Raw genomic sequence first — 20971 nt, 5'->3', positions numbered from 1 at the left:
TTTTCTCCACAGCCTCTCCAGTGTTTAATGTTGGTAGACTTTTTGATGATGGCCATCCTTACTGGTGTTAGGCGATACCTCACTGTAGTCTTGATTTTTCATTTCATTAACAAACACCCTCTTCCAACAACACAAGAGAAGACTCTATACATGGACATCACCAGATGGTCAACACCGAAATCAGATTGATTATATTCTTTGCAGCCAAAGATGGAGAAGCTCTATACAGTCAGCAAAAATAAGACCAGGAGCTGACTGTGGCTCAGACCGTGAACCCCTTATTGCCAAATTCAGACTTAAATTGAAGAAAGTAGGGAAAACCACTAGACCATTCAGGTATGACCTAAATCAAATCCCTTATGATTATACAGTGGAAGTGAGAAATAGATTTAAGGGCCTAGATCTGATAGATAGAGTGCCTGATGAACTATGGAATGAGATTCGTGACATTGTACAGGAGACAGGGATCAAGACCATCCCCAAGGAAAAGAAATGCAAAAAAGCAAAATGGCTGTTGTGAAAAGAAGAGAAGTGAAAAGCAAAGGAGAAAAGGAAGATATAAACATCTGAATGCAGAGTTCCAAAGAATAGCAAGAAGAGATAAGAAAGCCTTCTTCAGCGATCAATGCAAAGAAATAGAGGAAAACAACAGAATGGGAAAGACTAGGGATCTCTTCAAGAAAATCAGAGATACCAAAGGAACATTTCATGCAAAGATGAGCTCGATAAAGGACAGAAATGGTATGGACCTAACAGAAGCAGAAGATATTAAGAAGAGATGGCAAGAATACACAGAACTGTACAAAAAAGATCTTCACAACCCAGATAATCACGATGGTGTGATCATTGACCTAGAGCCAGACATCCAGGAATGTGAAGTCAAGTGGGCCTTAGAAAACATCACTACGAACAAAGCTAGTGGAGGTGATGGAATTCCAGTTGAGCTATTCCAAATCCTGAAAGATGATGCTGTGAAAATGCTGCACTCAATATGCCAGCAAATTTGGAAAACTCAGCAGTGGCCCCAGCACTGGAAAAGGTCAGTTTTCATTCCAATCCCAAAGAAAGGCAATGCCAAAGAATGTTCAAACTACTGCACAATTGCACTCATCTCACACGCTAGTAAAGTAATGCTCAAAATTCTCCAAGCCAGGCTTCAGCAATATGTGAACCATGAACTTCCTGATGTTCAAGCTGGTTTTAGAAAAGGCAGAGGAACCAAAGATCAAATTGCCAACATCCGCTGGATCATCTAAAAAGCAAGAGAGTTTAGAAAAACATCTATTTCTGCTCTATTGACTATGCCAAAGCCTTTGACTGTGTGGATCACAATAAACTGTGGAAAATTCTGAAAGAGATGGGTATACCAGACCACCTGATCTGCCTCTTGAGAAATCTGTATGCAGGTCAGGAAGCAACAGTTAGAACTGGACATGGAACAACAGACTGGTTCCAAATAGGAAAAGGAGTTCATCAAGGCTGTATATTGTCACCCTGTTTATTTAACTTATATACAGAGTACATCATGAGAAACACTGGACTGGAAGAAACACAAACTGGAATCAAGATTGCTGGGGAAAATATCAATAACCTCAGATATGCAGATGATACCACCCTTATGGCAGAAAGTGAAGAGGAACTCAAAAGCTTCTTGATGAAAGTGAAAATGGAGAGTGAAAAAGTTGGCTTAAAGCTCAACATTCAGAAAATGAAGATCATGGTATCAGGTCCCATTACTTCATGGGAAATAGATGGGGAAACAGTGGAAACAGTGTCAGACTTTATTTTTCTGGGCTCCAAAATCACTGCAGATGGTGACTGCAGCCATGAAATTGAAAGATGCTTACTCCTTGGAAGGAAAGTTATGACCAACCTAGATAGCGTATTCAAAAGCAGAGACATTACTTTTCAAACAAAGGTTCGTCTAGTCAAGGCTATGGTTTTTCCTGTGGTCATGTATGGATGTGAGAGTTAGACTGTGAAGAAGGCTGAGCGCTGAAGAATTGATGCTTTTGAACTGCGGTGTTGGAGAAGACTCTTGAGAGTCCCTTGGACTGCACGGAGACCCAGCCAGTCCAGTCTGAAGGAGATCAGCCCTGGGATTTCTTTAGAAAGAATGATGCTAAAGCTGAAACTCCAGTACTTTGGCCACCTCATGGGAAGAGTTGACTCATTGGAAGACTTTGATGCTGGGAGGGATTGGGGGCAGGTGGAGAAGGGACGACAGAGGATGAGATGGCTGGATGGCATCACTGACTCAGTGGACGTGAGTCTGAGTGAACTCCGGGAGTTGGTGATAGACAGGGAGGCCTGGCGTGCTGTGATTCATGGGGTTGCAAAGAGTCGGACACAACTGAGCGACTGATCTGATCTGATAATTACTGACGTTGAGCATCTTTTCATGTGCTCACTGGCCATCTGTATGTCTTCTTTGGAGAAATGTCTGTTTAGGTCTTCCACCCATGTTTTGATTGGGTTGTTTCTTTTCCTAATATTGAACCATATGAGATGCTTATATATTCTGGAGATTAATCCTTTAGTCAGTTGTTTCATTTGTAATTATTTTCTCCCATTTGGAGTGTTGTCTTTTAATCTTGTTTGTTTCCTTTGCTGCACAAAAGCTTTTAAGTTTAATTAGGTCCCATTTGTTTGTTTTTATTTCCATTACTCTAGAGGTGGGTCACAGAGGATCTTGCTGTGATTTATGTCATGGAGCATACTGCCTATGTGTTCATCTAAGAGCTTTATAGTTTCTAACCTTACATTTACTTCTTTAATCCATTTGGAGTTTATTTCAGTGTGTGGGGTTAGAAAGTGTTCTAGTTTCATTCTTTTGCATGTGGCTGTCCACTTTCTCCTGCATTGCTTACTTATTGAAGGGACTCCCTTTTCTCCATTGTGTATTCTTGCCTCCTTTGTCACAGATAAGGTGCCCATAGGTGTGTAAGTTTATCTCTTAGCTTTTTATCTTGGTCTGCTGGTTGATATTTCTGTTTTTGTGCCAGTACCATACTGTCTTCATGACTGTAGCTTTGTATGAAGTCAGGAAGGCTGATCTCCAGCTCTGTTTTTCTTTAAGATTGTTTTGGCTATTCAGGGTCTTTTATGTTTCCATACAGATTGTGAAATGTTTTGTTTTGTTTTTGTTTTTTTTTAGTTCTGTGAAAAATAAAATTGATAGTTTGATAGGGATTGCATTGAATCTGTTGATTATTTTGGGTAGTAAAGTCATTTTCACAGTATTGATTCTTCCAATCCAAAAACATGGTGTATCTCTCCATCTGCTTTGTGTCATTTCTGATTTCTTTTATCAGTGTCTTAAAATTTTCTGCATACAAGTCTTTTGAATCTTTGGTTAGGTTTATTCTTAGGTATTTCATTCATTTTGTTGCAGTGGTGAAGGATTGGTGCCTTAACCTCTCTTTCTGATTTTTCATTGTTAGTATATAGGAATTCAAGATTTTTGTGTATTAATTTTATATCCTGTAACTTTAATATGCTCATTGATGAATTCTAGTAATTTTCTGGCAGAATCTTTAGGGTTTTCTATACATTATACTATGTAGTATCATGTCATCTGAAAATAGTTTTATTTCTTCTTTTCCAAACTAGATTCCTTTTATTTCTTTTTTCTCTCTGATTGCTGTGCTGAGGACTTCCAAAACTATGTTGAATAACAGTGGTGAGAATGGGCAGCTTTGTCTTCTTCCTGATCTTAGAGGAAATGCTTTCAGTTTTTCTCCACTGAGAATAATGCTTGCTGTGAGTATGTCATGTATGACCTTTATTATATTGAGATAGGTTCTTTCTATTGTGATATATTGTTTTTATTAGTTTTAGCAATTTTTTTTTTTTTTGGTTTCATAGTACATCACTGCAAGGGCATATTATACTTCATTAGTATTTTTGTTGATGGACAGTAAATTAGTTTGTATCCATATATTTTGTTATTGCACTCTAACCCAATGAATAGGATTATATATACATACCCCAGTAAATATGTACCTATGTACCTATAATTCTGATATTTATTAACTAATTACCTGGACCAAAATTGTATGGGAGTCTTTCTTGCCCCATACTCTAAGCAATATGTTATTATCACAGTTATCTTTCCTACTTTGTTTTTGGCTGCTGCTGCTAAGTCGCAACAATCGTGTCCGACTCTGTGCGACCCCATAGACGGCAGCCCACCAGGCTCCTCTGTCCCTGGGATTCTCCAGGCAAGAACACTGGAGTGGGTTGCGATTTCCTTCTCCATAAAATGTATATATCCTGCCTTTAATTTAAAAATTATTTACAGTGAAAATATTTTTGTAAGTTTTATATTGTAATTATATTTCAGTATTTGTTTATTTTTTCATAATGACCAGTCAGTTAAATCCCTATTTGTCTTGTATCCATATCAACTGGTATTAAGGAAATATGCCCTATTCATGCATATGGGTTTTAAATATTTTCTCAGTTTGAATTTTTATGCTTTAAGATTTTTACATTAGCATTTTTCCTTTAAAAAGTAACAGAAATTTCACTTCAAGATTATATTTTAATATGCTGATTTCAAAATTATAATTAATATCCCTTGATTTCTTTCAACAATTTGTGTTGGTCTTTATAATTTAAATCTGTTATTGGTGATTAATTGAAGTTAAATTGTTAAAAAGAGTGAAGGGGGGGAGGAACTAGATTTTGTTTAGATGGCTATCCATCAATCCTAGTGTCAATTAATAATCTATTGATTATCCACTTACTTTGAATGCTACTTGTATCATATAAGACATTTTTCTTTTATCATATGTTAAAACATTTTTCTATTTCTGGTCTTTATTGAGCTATGTGTTTACCATTAATATGATATGTTAAATATTGTAGCTCAATAATATGTTTTAACAGCCATTAGGAGAGCCTTCTCAATATTACTAAATTTTATACTATCTCTGCCTAATTTTCATTTCATTTTTTCTGTTCAGTTGAAAGTTTATATAGTTGCTGAAGCTATTAGCATTTTCATGGGGAATCATATTTGTTTAGGAAGAAGTGACATATTCATAACACACGCTTTCTTCATCCAGCCTTAGTGTTTACCAATGCAGTGTGTATTGTTTTGATTAGAAATGATATAGAAGTAGAGAGGGAAGATTGAGAGGGAAGGATGTGAGGCTCTTATGATGATGTCTAGCTCTTCAAGCTTCAACAATAAGCTTGCTGTTATTGAGACATAGGTTGTTTCCACATATATTTATTGCCTAATGATTCTTATGATGATACTATGGTGTATTTAGCTCTTCTGGAGTGTTGATTAGCTTACTGTAGTTCTATCTATAAAATTGTAAAATGAGCAATCACTTTGCAACTGCTATTTTTCTTTTCAATTTTATATTGTTTTCTTTCTCTTATTTTTACATCATCTACTCAAAAAGAACACTGTTAGTTAATGATGATAGTAAGTAACCTTGATTTTTTTTTCCCGATATCAGAGTATCTTGAATTTTAACTTGAAATATGAGTCCAGCGTTAGCATGAACGCATCAGCTTGCACCGTGAGTGGCAGGAGGGGCAGCATAGTGTGGGAATGTCAGGCACTGGGTGCAGAGCCCTTTTCAGCTCAGCTCCCTTCTAGTGTGTCATTGAACGTTACCAGCTGCTAATGTTGGCAAAAGGATTTGAGACTCTTCAAGTACTAGTATCTATGAGGAATTATTAAAAGGGGTTTATGTATTACCCTGTAAATGGAAACAGGTACAAAAATGTTTTAAAAACAATAGTTCAAAGTATAATTTTCTTATTATCTAAACCTTTACAGAGTATACAAGTCTCAGTACATTTTGAAAGGCTTAGGTAATATTCATACTAAAAATAATGATGGATCAACATCAAAATGCAAACAAAATTATCTCAGAAATTAAATGGTATGCTCTTTTTGAGCATTTATGCTAATAAATCAATAAAACAAGATGTAGGAAACATATGAATACACTTCATTAAAGATGCATTTCAAAACAATGGTGGAATAGTATGTTTATATAATAATATTTATAGTCTGATTTATTTATATATGACTGTACCTATTTGTTAATTAGAATTTATTTTTCTCATTCTACAGAACCTAAGTAAGGCATTTTTGTTGTTGTTCTGATTATTTTTAAAAAACAAAATCTAGTTGAAAAATAGACTCATGCTGCTAAAGAAGCAATATAGCTGAGGCTTTAGACATTTCATGGGTAAAAAAAAAAAAAAAAAAAAAAGGTAAAATACCAAGAATTACATTTCAAGTTACTAATTATATTATGAAACTTTGTCATCTATCATAATGACCTTTAAAAGAAACCATACAATTCATTGTTCTATGTTATATCACAATACTGTTACACATATGACTAATTTAATGACCGAATATTGAATCTATAGTAAAAGTAACACATCCATTTTCAACATAATTCACATGCTTGCTTTCAACTTTAAGCTCCTATGTTAAGCCCTTTAACTTTCAATTAAATTGAGTTTGTAATAAAACTAACTTAATACCATGTCAAATGAAACACCTGATGTTCTCTATCACTCTAAAATACACAAGCAGCCTCTCCTTAAACTAAAGTTAAGTTTAGACTTCTGCATTTGAGTGGTAAAAGTAGGTAAAGAAATGGAGGGAATAAAACAAAAAAGAAAAAAATAGCAAAAAAGGAATACAAAAAGTGTTTGTCTTATTATCACAGAAATTTTGTTTTTGTTTGATTCCATTAATTTAAGTTTTATTATATGATTTGGTCATTGTACAAAAAAAATGATAAACACTATTTACTACAGATGACTATAAATCACACAAAATCTGGAAAACTATGAGGGGAGTTTCCTTTGTTATAGCAATTATTCAAAGGTTGAAAATCTGTTGAAATCATTTCTGAACAATTTTTGTTGCATTATTTATGGAAAAGAATAAGCAGGCAGCTGTTGTTTTCTGGGGGAATTGTCTTGTATTATCTTTTATAAATATATACAGTGGTATTATCAACTTCTTTTACTCTAAATATAAAGTTGTATGACTATTAATAAAATTAATAGTTGTTTTATGGTGACAACTCCTAAAATGAGGATTAGAGAAAAATAATCTCTATAAAAGTTACAACAATATTAAAATTTCAATGGAAATATTATTTCCAAAATAGTCTTTGAATCTTGAGTCAATGAGCAAAAAATACAATGAAATCTGTATAGCAGTTATTAAATTTTTATTTTCAGGCTGAACTGACATGTTCTTTATGAATAAAATTTTCAAGATACTTCCTGTGATACGGTCCACTAAACATGGGTAAAACCTCAAGCAAGAATGACATTACTTTTTATGAATATTAACATAAATTATAGTTTGTATTGCTCCAGCAAACCAGAGATTTCTTCTTAGAAAAAATATACTGTGGATGGCATTAAATATTTGTGCTTATATTTTACTCACCAAAACCCACTGAGGATTTGTTACAGTGTTCACATATTCCTGAAAAGGAATATAGACCTTCCTAAAGACACATTTGTAAAATATAAATATAGGTGAAACAGTTGGAGAAAAAATGATTGAATAGATAAATATGACAGAGCAACCATTTTACTCCACTGATGTTATTAATATAAATGATTATTTACAGAAGGATCTTGTTGGCTGAGAGGTGAGAACAACCTAGCCTTGCTGGCAGGAATCCAGTCCACAGAGGTCTTGACGCTGACCTTCACCCTGGAACTCCATCCATCTCTGGAAGAGCTGCTCTTTCAGTCGGACTCCAGTGTCCTCTTCATCCCCTGAGTAGGTTTTCAAAAATTTCTCAACTTTAATTCTTATCACACTCTGTGTTAATGAGCCTTGAATGGAATACTTCCCCAAGGTCAAATACAACAAAAAATCTATGACTTGAATGAATCCAAATCTAGCTCACTCTTATTTCAGCTTATTTTTCCTTATTTAAAAAAAAAAAAAAAAAAGCACTACCAGGTTGTCTGACAGTACTAGAGGAAGCAAATGAGAGTAAACCATTTTCTGACAGGCTAAATTGGTCTGCTGCAGAAAACACATGGAGCTGTAATTTCTCCTGCTGTATAGTTAGCAGGTAAGTCAAGCCCGTGTCACAGAACAAAAGCAGCAAACGGAGGCCTTTCTGTCCTTGATCCCTTTCCACTAGGGCCAAATGTGAACAAATGATTTTGGCTTGTGAGGAGGTTGACTATAAAAACTAAATAGCCCACATCTTCCTGATTTGAATTTAGCTTTAAGTTAGATTTTAGTTGGAACAGAAAAAAAAAAAAAAAAAAAAACTGTATATTGTTTTTCAGTACCTACATTGGGTGATATTGAACATTCCAAATCAGTTGGCAAGAAGGTAGAGGAGGAAGGTGATCAGTGGAAGAGGGAGGATGAGAATGAATTTTATTGACCAGGTGATAGACCAGGAGAGAGTAATAGAGACAAGTGATGTGTTCAGACAGTAGAATTTAAAAAAAAAAAAAAAGTTTCTGTTTTAATTTCCAAGTCCTTTAGTCTTCTTGAAAATAGATAGGAAGCTATAGTTTAGCACACATGTATAGCTTATTTTCAAAATGGCTCAAATTTTATTTTTTTCTGCAATTCCAAGCTGAGAAATCTCAATTTCTCACTTTTGCGGGGCAGGGTAGAACCAAGGTTGCAAAACAGAAACTTGATCATTGTGGTTGATCAGAACTCAGAGACACCCATGTATTTATGTGCTCAAGCTTGTATTGATCTAAATAATATTTCACAGAAAGTGAAAGTGAAGTCACTCAGTCGTGTCTGACTCTTTGCGACCCCATGGACTGTAGCCTACCAGGCTCCTCCGTCCATGGAATTTTCCAGGCAAGAGTACTGGAGTGAGTTGCCATTCCCTTGTCCAGGAGATCTTCCCCACCCAGGGATCGAACCCGGGTCTCCCGCATTGTAGGCAGATGCTTTACCATCTGAGCCACCAGGGAAGTCGATCTAAATAATATTTCATGAGTACCTGTTATATATAGGCGCAAAATATAAACCAGTGACAAAAATCAGGCAAAGTATGCTTTCATGGAACATACAGTCTTTTGAATAATAAAAATACACTTAAAATTTAATGCATACCTTAAACGTAAATGGGTTGAATGTCCCAACCAAAAGACAAAGACTGGCTGAATGGATACAAAAACAAGACCCCTACATATGTTGTCTACAAGAGACCCACCTCAAAACAGGGGACACATACAGACTGAAAGTGAAGGGCTGGAAAAAGATTTTCCATGCAAATTGGGACCAAAAGAAAGCAGGAGTCACAATACTCGTATCAGATAAATTAGACTTTAAAACAAAGGCTGTGAAAAGAGACAAAGAAGGTCACTACATAATGATCAAAGGATCAATCCAAGAAGAAGATATAACAATTATAAATATATATCCACCCAACATGGGAGCACCGCAGTATGTAAGACAAATCCTAACAAGTATGAAAGGAGAAATTAACAATAACACAATAATAGTGGGAGACTTTAATACCCCACTCACACTTATGGATAGATCAACTAAACAGAAAATTAACAATGGAAAAAAAAACAAAAACAAAAAAACATGTATCTATAAAGCTCACTAAAGCAAAGCACAGTAAAATGAGGTATGGCAATAAAAGGCGTTAAATTTATCAAATAAAAAAAAAATAAAGTGCTGAAAAATTAAAGCTGTCAAAAAAAAAAAAACAAAGTAGGGGCAGTATTCTTTAACAATGACAATATCATAAAAAACAAAGAAAGGCTGTAAAAGTGTTCCAGATTAAAAGAGACTTTATCAACATGACAATGAAATGCAATATCTGATCCTGGACTAGATCTTGTACTAGAAGGAAAAAGTGCTAAAAAGGACACTGAGGGTCAGTTAACAGTATTAGAATACAGACAGTAGATTTAATAAAAGTATTTTATCCATGTTAAATTACTGAAGTTGACAACTGTACTATTACAGTTATTAACCGAATATCCCTATTCTTAGGAAATTCAGAAATATGTACTGAAGTATGTGGGATACTTCATGGGAATAAAAACCATGATATCTGCAGCAGGCCTTCCAAGAGTTTAGAAAAAAACTTTTTGGGTGGGGAGCAGACAAATAATAAAGAAATGGGGTGAAATGATAAGAACAAGTGAAAAATCTGGGCAGAGGTTATATGGATATTATTTGTATTATTTTTGGAACTTTTCTTTAAGCTTGACATTAAAAATTAAAAATGTGCAAAAAAAAAAAAAAAAAAAGAAAGCACAGCAGAGACAAAAAAAAAAAAATATCAGCATACACAAAAGTAGAGAGATAGTATAATGAACCCCCATATATCATTACCAAGTTTCAGTGATTGTAAACATTTTGTCCATCTTATTTCATGCACCCTCCTTGCCTAAATCTGGAAAATCTTAAACCAAAATCCAAGACATCATATCATTCACCTGTAAATACTCCAGAATACATCTCTAATAGATAATGACTGTTAAAAATGCCAGTCACAACACAAAAAAAAATAAAAATAAAAATAAAAGCTAACCAAAAATTCTGTATCCAGCAAAAATATTCAGAAATGATAATAAAGTAAAAATATATTCAGATAAAGGAAAACTAAAATATTTTTTTCAAGTCCTATTAACAAAATGTTAAAGACAGATTTTCAGGCAAAAGAAAAATGATTTCAAAAGAAAACTTAAAAATGGGAAATAAGAGAAAATAAAAGAAATGGTAAATATATACATAAAAATCATAAGCCATTTTTCTCCTCTTAAGTTATTTAAAGCATGCATGAGACTGAAATAATATTTAATATTGGCTGGTGGGAATTTCTGTTTATCCAGATAAAACACTTGGGAAAGACCAGAGATCTCTTCAAGAAAATTAGAGATACCACGGGTACACTTTATGCAAAGATGGGCACAATAAAGGACAGAAATGGTACAGATCTAACAGAAGCAGAAGATATTAAGAAGAGGTGGCAAGAATACAGAGAAGAACAAAAAAAAAAAAATTTAATGCATATTGTTATGTCTTATGAGAAAAAGAACCATGATTTTAAAATATAGAATAGGAAAATAAAAATCTGTTCTAGAATTTTGTATTGGGAAGCCTGAATCTTTTACTACAGATCTAGAAATTAGATGGAAGGAGGGAGAGGAGTACCTGAAGGTTGTTGGAATAATGTCTGCAGCAAAAAGAACTACAGCCTTGAAGGCAGAGACCCAGACAGGATGACCCCGGCTAACTCCTTGGGACATCACCTGGAGAGGACCATGCAATGTGAGTGCAAGATACTAAGACATAATAAAAATACTCTGAGTTCTAATGTTATTAGGACCACCATGTATACACTACATACAACTACTATACACACACACACACACACACACACACACTATATACACTGCGTTTCAACTGAAAAGGCTCTTCACAGGAATGTGGCATGATCTAACAATAATCAGGGGTTGTACTCTTATGCAGAACAAACTGGGCTCAAATGGTAAAATGATAAATTCTACCAAAATAGTTATATACTTAAAAATTTTATAATGGCTTCACTGAATTTCACCTTTTTAGAAGAATATTAAATCCAATAAATTTGTATTTATGTGAATTGAATACGGCTGGATTTTTAGAAATTACTACATAGACCCAGTGCTTTCCTTTTTAAGTACACCATTTTTCAAATTCTGAAAGAGTAAATCATGACCTTAATTGCAGATCTTACTGTTGAATTTCAGCTTCACAAAAATTATTAAATATTTGTTGGAATGCATATTGTGAAATCTTATAAAATGTTATGTCTATGTTTTATGATTCAGCATCTTATAATAGGAACCTATTTCAATGTTTAAATCAAATATATTTACACTCAATAAAAACTGCCAATGTGAGGTGTCCAACTTGATGAATTTTGGCAGATGTGTGTAACCATCAATAAAATTTCCATTCCTTAAAAAGTTCATTAAAATCTCCTTTACAATCATCTTGATAAGCTTTCCATCACTGAAACTTAGTCCTGCTTATTCTATAATTTATTAGAACTGGAATCACTCATGTAAATATTTGAATGTATTATCTCAGACCCTATAACTTACAATATATTAGCATTGCTGCATGCAGTATTCATTCCTAAATAACACACATGGGTGACTCTTGACCAACACAGGAACTGGGATACTGGCCTTCCACATAGTCAGAAATCCCCATATAACTTAGAGTCGGCCTTCAGTAACCCTGGTTCCACATCCATGGATTCAACCAGCTGCAGACTGTATAATACTGTAATACATATCTAGTGAAACGAACGTGGATCCACACAACTCAAACCATCCTGTTGAGGGTCAGTTATTCATCATGTGAATGTGTGACCTGATTAGTTTATCCATTCACCAATGAAAACTTCTTAAGTTGTGTTCAGGTTTAAGATTTAATTAATGAATTAAACAGCTACAAACACATACGAACAACTCATCTGTTCTAATTTCTCTTGAATAAATACTGTGGGAGTGGAAGAACTGCATTGTATGACAAATACATATGCCACGTTATAAGTAACTGTTCCATGTTAGAAACGTATTAGAATTCTAATTGTTCCAAATCCCTACCAATGATTAGTAGTAAGTCTATATTGATAACTTGATCTATTATAACAGGGATGCAGCTGAATCTCATTATATGTGTTTATCAGTGTAAATTTTATACATTTTGACACGTTCAGACCCATGAAACTATCACTGCAATAAGATACTATATATAACCCATCACTTCCATAATTTCTTGTGTAATTTGTTTGTCCTATACCTCTCTACTCATCTTGTCTCTCCCCAGGGGGTAAAAAAATTCTGTCAATTTATTGTACATTTCCTTGAATTTTTAATAAGTGGAATCATACAGCATATATGCTTTTCTTGGTATGGTATATTTATATTTCTTTGGAAATATAATACTTTGGCATTACTCTATTGTATGGGTATTGATAGACATTTGTATTGATAGACATTTAGACTATTGTTATAAAGTTGCTTTGAACATTTCTGTAGAAGTTTTATGTTTATACATGCTTTTTGTTTCTCTTGGAATGGCTGACTCATAAGGTAAGTGTATGTTTAGTGTTTAAGAAACTGCTAAAGTTTTTTTGCAAATGGTGTATCATTTTACCCTCCCACAACCGTACATGAGTTTCAATTGTTTCCCATTCTATCCAAAACTTCGTATGATTTATCTTTTTAATTGGTGCTATTGTAATGTGTGTGGTACATTATGTATATTATAATGTATATGGAGTTGTGATTTGCATTCTCAGAGTCAAATGCTATCGAGTACTATTTAATATGCTTCTTTGCTTACAGATGTCTTTTTAGAATTATCCCAGTGTTTTGCCCATTTTTAATTGAGGCGTTTGTCTTTATTATTGATATATATGTACGTATATATATGTGTGTGTGTGTGTGTGTGTGTGTGTGTGTATAAACATATACACTTAATCCTTAAAAAACACAGGTTTGAAATGCCGGGGTCAACAGACTTGATGTTTTTTTCAATAGTAAGTACAGTGGTACCATAATCCTCAGATGAGTAAAATTGTGAACAGAAAGGAATTGTGGATCTGGAGGACAAACAGTAAGTTACACAAAAATTTTCAAGGGCAGGCACCCTTAATCCCCACATTGTTTAAAGGCAAACTGTAAATAATTCCCGATGCATTTTCTTACTGAGTTGTATGTTTTGCAAATAATTTATTCGAGCCTTTTAAGTTTTTAAGTGTCTTTGGAAAATCAAGTGTTGACTTCTGATTGTTTTATTAATATTTTTCTTTTACACTTAATAATTTATGTGGCATATTTAAGAAATCTTTGCCTGACATAAGTTCACTAAATTCTATTTTCTAGAAACTTTATAGTTATTGTACTTACAGTTATTTAGGGATTGGATACACTTTAAGGTAACTATTGTTTATGATGTCAGGTAACATCTGAAATTCATTTTTTATCATATGTATCCATTTGTTGAGAATATGTATATAATATTGAATATATACAAACATTAACCATTAAGTAATCTTTGCAATTGGAGAAGGCAATGGCAACCCACTCCAGTACTCTTGCCTGGAAAAATCCCATGGATGGAGGAGCCTGGTAGGCTGCAGTCCATGGGGTCGCTAAGAGTCGGGCACGACTGAGCGACTTCACTTTCACTTTCATGCATTGGAGAAGGAAATGGCAACCCACTCCAGCATTCTTGCCTGGAGAATCCCAGGGACGGAGGAGCCTAGTGGGCTGCCGTCTATGGGGTCGCACAGAGTTGGACATAACTGAAGGGACTTAGCAGCAGCAATCTTTGCAATACAGTAGCTTGAAATGTCTTTACCAGGCAGTCTTAAGTATTTCCAGTTAGTTCTTTGTTTCAAAATTCGTTGGACTTTCTTCCAGGATCTAGGGATTTATACTTTTAATCAAAGTAGGGGAAAATGTTGACAATTATTTAATGCCCTCCCTTCTGTATAAGAATGTTAGCCTGTCTAAGGCTGTCTAAGAGTTCACTGATTCTTGGTTCTCTTCCTCTACCATCTCCTTTGACAGATTCTGTTAAGACATTATCAGGTTCACAAGCGTTTTGTTATGTTCAGTTCAGTTAATTTGCTCAGTCATGTCCAACTCTTTGCGACCCCATGGGCTGCAGCATGCCAGGCTTCCCTGTCCATCACCAATTCCCAGACCTTACTCAAACTCATGTCCATCAGGTCTGTGAAGCCATTCAGCCATCACATCCTCTGTTGTTCCCTTCTCCTCCTGCCTTCAATCTTTCCCAGCATCAGGGTCTTTTCCAATGAGTTAGTTCTTCGCATCAGGTGCCCAAAGTACTGGACTTCTAGCTTCAGCATCAGTCCCTCCAATGAACACCCAGGACTGATCTCCTTTAAGATGGACTGGTTGGATCTCCTTGCAGTCCAAGGGACTCTCAAAAGCCTTCTCCAACACCACAGTTCAAAAGCATCAATTCTTCGGTGCTCAGCTTTCTTCACAGTCCAACTCTCACATCCATACATGACCACTGGAAAAACCATAGCCTTGACTAGACGGACCTTTGTTGGCAAAGTAATGTCTCTGCTTTTCTATATGCTATCTAGGTTTGTCATAACTTTCCTTCCAAGGAGTAAGTGTCTTTTAATTGCAGATGGCTGCAATCACCATCTGCAGTGATTTTCAGCCCAAAAACTTCATGGCAAATAGATGAGGAAACAATGGAAATAGTGAGAAACTTTATTTCCCTAGGCACCAATTCACCTATTTCACCTATCTCCCAACTCTCTCCCTTCTGGCAACTTACTCATTTGTTCTCTGCATTTGTCTTATTTTTCAAATTCCACAAATAAATGAGATTATGTGGTATTTGTTTGTCTTTCCATTTCTGATTTTTTTTTCACTTATAAATATGCTGTATAGATCTAGTGATGTTCCAAATGGCAAGATTTCATTTTTAATGCCTGAGTAATATTCCATTTCATATGTATGCTGTATCTTTATTCATTCAGCTATCAAGGTGGCCTCAGTACCTTGGCTGTTACAAATAATGTGGAAATGAACACTGGTATGTCTATATCTTCAAATTAGTGCTTGTTTTCTTTGGGTAAATGCTTAAGTGAAATTGCTGGATTATATTTAATATCTTGCTGTTCTATTTTTAATATCTTGAAGAGCCTTTATACTGTTTTCTGTGGTGACCACATCAATTAAAAATCTGAACAACAGTGCATGAGTGTGTCCTTTTCTCCCTGCCCTTGCCCATACTTGTTATTTGTTGTCCTCTTAATGAAACCATTCTGACAGGTATAATATGCTGCTGCTAAGTCACTTCAGTCGTGTCTGACTCTGTGTGACCCCATAGATGGCAGCCCAACAGGCTCCCCCGTCCCTGCGATTCTCCAGGCAAGAACACTGGAGTGGGTTGCCATTTCCTTCTCCAGTGCATGAAAGTGAAAAGTGAAAGTGAATTCGCTCAGTCGTGTCCGACCCTCAGCGACCCCATGGACTGCAGCCCTCCAGGCTCCTCCATCCATGGGATTTTCCAGGCAAGAGTACTGGAGTGGGGTGCCACAGGTATAAAGTGATACCTATTCGTGATTATGATTTGCTTTTCCCTTATGATTTTTGATTTTGAGCATCTTTTCATGTATCTGGTAGCGATCTGTGTATCTCTTTTGGAGAAATGTCTGTTCACGTCCTCTGCATATTTTTAATCAATTTTTTTAATGTTGAGGAATCTATTCTGCTAATCTTTTAAATATTAACCTCTTATTGTATATACTGTTTACAAATATCTTATCCCATTCAGTAGGCTTCCTTTTTTAATTAATTCATTTTTAATTAGAGAATAATTGCTTTACAATATTGTGCTGATTTCTGCCATATATCAACATGAATCAGCCATAGGTATATGTATGTCCTCTCTGTCTTGAACCTCCCTCCCATGGACCACCCCAGCCTGCCCCTCTAGGTTGTCACAGAGGTTTTGCTGTTGTTTTCATGATGTTTTTTGTTGTTGTTGTGTGAAAGGCTTTCAGTTTGTTATTTTCCCATTTATTTTTGGTTTTGTTTCCTGCCTGAGGAGACATGTTGTTGTTATTGTTCAGTTGCTCAGTCATGTCCAACTCTTTGTGACCCCATGGACTGCAGCACGCCAGGCTTCCCTGCCCTTCACCATCTCCTGGAGTTTGCTCAAACTCATGTGCACTGAGTCGGTTTGCCATCCAACCATCTCTTCCTCTGTCCTTGCTTCTCCTCCTGCTTTCAGTCTTTCTTAGCATCAGGGTCTTTTCCAGTGAGTCAGTTCTTCACATCAGGTGGCCAAAGTATTGGAGGTTCAGCTTCAGCATCAGTCCCTCCAATGAATATTCAGGATTGATTTCCTTTTAGGAATGAGAGATTTGATCTCCTTGTAGTCCAACGGACTCTCAAGAGTCTTCTCCAACACCACAGTTCCAAACATCAATTTTTTGGTGCTCAGCCTTCTTTATGGTCCAAATCTCACATCCATACATGACACTAGAAAAGCCATAGCTTTGACTAGATGGACCTGTTATCACAATAGTATCTCTGCTTTTTAATACTCTGTCTAGGTTTGTCGTACCTTTTCATCCAAGGAGCAAGTGTCTTTTAATTTGATGGCTGCAGTCAATGTCTGCAGTGATTTTGGAGCCCAAGAAAATAAAGTCTATCACTGTTTTCATTGTTTTCCCATCTATTGGTCGTGAAGTGATGGGACTGGATGCCATGATCTTAGTTTTCTAAATGTTGAGTTTTAAGCCAGCTTTTTCACTCTCCTTTTTCACCTTCACAAAGAGGCTCTTGAGTTACTCTTTGCTTTCTGCCATTAGGGTCCTGTCACCTGCATACCTGAGATCATTGGTATTTCTTCTAGAAATCTTGATTCCAACTTGTGTATCATCCATCCTGGCATTTCGCATGATGTTCTCTGCATTTAAGTTAAATAAGTAGGGTGACAATATACAGCCTTGATGTACTCCTTTCCCAATCTGGAACCAGTCTGTTGTTCCATGTCCAGTTCTAATTGTTGCTTCTTGACCTGCATACAGTTTTCTTAGGTGGCAGGTAGGGTGGTCTGGTATTCGCATCTCTAAAAATTTTCCCACAATTTGTTGTGATCCACATCCACACAAAGTCTTTAGAATAGTCAATGAAGCAGAAGAGATGTTTTTCTGGAACTCTATTGCTTTTTCTATGACCCAACAGATGTCAGCAATTTGACCTCTGGTTTCTCTGCCCTTTCTAAATTCAGCTTCAACATCTGGAAGTTCTCGGTTCATGTACTGAAGCCTAGCTTGAAGAATTTTGAGCATTACTTTGCTAGCATGTGAAATGAGAGTAAGTGTCTGGTAGTCTGAACATTTTTCAGGATTGGAATGAAAACTGATCTTTTCCATTCCTGTATAACACTGCTGAGTTTTCCAAATTTGCTGGCATACTAAGTGCAGCACTTTCACAGCACCATCTTTTAGGATTTGAAATAGCTCAGCTGGAATTCCATCACTTCCACTAACTTTGTTCATAATGATATTTTCTAAGGCTCACTTGACTTGGCACTCCAGGATATTGGGCTCTATGTGAGTGATCACACCATCATTGTTATCTAGGTTTTTAAGATCTTTTTTGTATAGTTCTTGTGTGTATTCTTGCCAACTCTTCCTAATATCTTCTACTTCTGTTAGGTCCATACCATTTCTGTCCTTTATTGTGCCCATCTTTACATGAAATGTTCCCTTGGTATCTCTAATTTTCTTGAAGAGATCTCTAGTCTTTCCTATTCTATTGTATCTTTTCTCTTTCTTTGTATTGATCACTGAGGAAGGCTTTCTTATCTCCCCTTGCTATCCTTTGAAACTGTGGATTTAAATGGGTATATCTTTCCTTTTCTGCTTTGCCTTTTGCTTTTCTTCTTTTCTCTACTATTCATAAGGTCTCCTCAGACAACTATTTTGCCTTTTTGCATTTTTTTTCCTTGAGGATGGTCTTGATCCCTACCTCCTATACAATGTTAAGAAATTCTATCCATAGTTCTTCAAGCACTCTATAAGATCTAATCCTTGGATCTATTTGTCACTTTGTATAATCATAAAAGATTGATTTAGGTCATTCCTGAAGGGTCTAGTGGCTTTCCCTAGTTTCTTCAATTTATATTTGAATTTGGCAACAAGGAGTTCATGATCTGAACCACAATCAGCTCCTGGTCTTGTTTTTGCTGACTGTATAGAGCTTCTCCATCTTTCACTGCAAAGAATATAATCAGTCTGATTTCGCTATTGACCATCTGGTGATGTCCATATGTAGAATCACCTCTTGTGTTGTTGGAAGAGGATGTTTGCTGTGACCTGTCTGTTCTCCTGAAAAACTCTGTTAGTCTTTGCACTGCTGCATTTTGTATTCCAGTGCCAGAATTGCTGGTTACTCCAGGTGTTTCTTGACTTCCTATTTTTGCATTCCATTCCCGTATGATGAAAAGGACATCTTTCTTTTGATGTTAGTTCTAGAAGGTCTTGTATGTTTTCATAGAACTGTTCATCTTCAGCCTCTTCTGCATTAGTAGTTAGGGCATAGACTTGGATCACTGTGATATTGAATAGTTTGCCTTGAAAATGAACAGAGACCATTCTGTCATTTTTGAGACTGCACCCAAGTACTGCATTTCAGACTCTTTTGATAACTATGAGAACTACTCCATTTCTTCTTAGGGATTTTTGCCATAGTAGTAGATATAATGGTTATCTAAATTATATTCACCCATTCTGGTCTATTTTGGTTTGCTGATTCCTAAAATGACAATATTCATTCTTGCCATCTCCTGTTTCACCACTTCCAGTTTACCTTGTCATGGACCTAACGTTCCAGGTTCCTATGCACTATTGTTCTTACAGCATCGGACTTTACTTTCACCACAAGCACATCCACAAGTGGGGCGTTGTTTCCACTTTGGCTCAGCCTCTTCATTCCTTCTGGAGCTATTTCTCCACTGTTCTCCAGTAGCATATTGGGCACCTACCAACCTGGGGAGTTCATCTTTCAGTGTCATATCTTTTTGCCTTTTCATACTGTTCGTGGAGTTCTCAAGGCAAGATGCTGAAGAGCCATTCCCTTCTCCAGAGGACCACATTTTGTCAGAACTCTCCACTGTAAGCTGTCCATCTTGGCTGGCCCTACATGGCATGGCTCACAGTTTCATTGAGTTAGACAAGGCTGTGATCCATATGATCAGTTTGATTAGTTTTCTGTGTGGTTTTCATTCTGTCTGCCCTCTGAGTCATAACATATGTATTGTAGACAGATGCTTTACTGTCTGAGCCACCAGGGAAACCAAAACCAAACCAAAACACGTACATATACATAATATATATTATATATATATAGCTGATGTCAAAGAGCTTACTGCCCATGTTTTCTAATCAGAGTTTTAAGCTTTCAAGTGTTTTATACAATTTTTAATCCATTTTGAGTTTATTTTTGTATATTTTGTGAAAAAAAAAAAAGTCCAGTGGGATTGTTTTCCTTGTAGCTGTCCAGTTTTTCCAACACTATTTATTGAAGAGACTATCTTTTCCCCACTGAATATTCTTTCCTCCCTTGCTAAAGATGAATTGTCCATATAAGCATTGAATCTTTCCAGGCTCTCTGTTCTGTTCCATTGATTTGTGTGTCTTTCTGCCATCACCATATGGTTTAATGACTGTAGCTGTGCAGGATAGTTTGAAATTAGGAAGCCTGATACCCCAGCTCTGCTCTTATTTCTCAAGATTGTTTTGGCTATTTGAGATAGTTCTTGTGGTTCCATACAAGATTTAGGATTATTGCCTCTGGTTTTGTGAAAAAATGCCATGAATTGCATTGAATCTGTAGAGATCCTGGCCATTTTAACAATACTACTTATTGCAATATATATCTTCTCCATTTGTAACATCTTCCAATTTTTTCATCAGGGGCTTATATTTTTCTCAATATGGTTCATTCATACACTTAGCTAGATGTATTCTGAGGTATCTTATTCTTTTAGATGCAATTTTACTTTCTAAAATTTTCTCTGATAGTTCATCAGTGGTATAAAGAAATGCAATAGACTTCAATATATTAATTATGCATTCTGAAACTTTCCTGAATTCATTTATTCTGATAGCTTTTTGTGGCATCTTTAGGATTTTCTACATATAGTTATGCCATCCACAAATAATGACAGTTTTACTTCTTCCCTGCTAAGCTGGATGCCTTTTATTGTCTGTTGCTGTGGCTAGGCTTTCCTATACCATGTTGAATAGAAGGAGTAAGAGCTGGTATTCTTGTCTTGAGTCTGATTTTGGAGGAAATACTTCCCGCTTTTCATCAGTGAGTAAGAGGAGTGTAGGTGTGTCATAAATAGCATTTGTTGAGATATGTTCCCTCTATTCCCTAATTTTTA

General features: G+C 35.7%; 1 long non-coding RNA gene across 1 annotated transcript in view; it reads left to right on the top strand.

The window, feature by feature from the left end:
* The window catches only part of LOC147343531 (uncharacterized), a 156226-nt gene extending 145090 nt beyond the window's left edge, over positions 1 to 11136 (top strand). Inside the window, exons 2-3 of the long non-coding RNA XR_015156519.1 lie at positions 7638 to 7792; positions 10852 to 11136. This is a non-coding gene — a long non-coding RNA (uncharacterized LOC147343531). The remainder of the gene's footprint in view (positions 1 to 7637; positions 7793 to 10851) is intronic.
* The last annotated feature ends 9835 nt before the right edge of the window (positions 11137 to 20971 follow it).

The sequence above is a fragment of the Bos grunniens genome, chromosome 27 (assembly GCF_055505025.1).
Source record: "Bos grunniens cultivar Pamir isolate PY7600 chromosome 27, Bosgru_T2T1.0, whole genome shotgun sequence".
Classification (NCBI taxonomy): Eukaryota; Metazoa; Chordata; class Mammalia; order Artiodactyla; family Bovidae; genus Bos; species Bos grunniens.
Note: the sequence above shows the minus strand (reverse complement) of the source record. Positions and strands in the feature narration are given on the sequence as shown.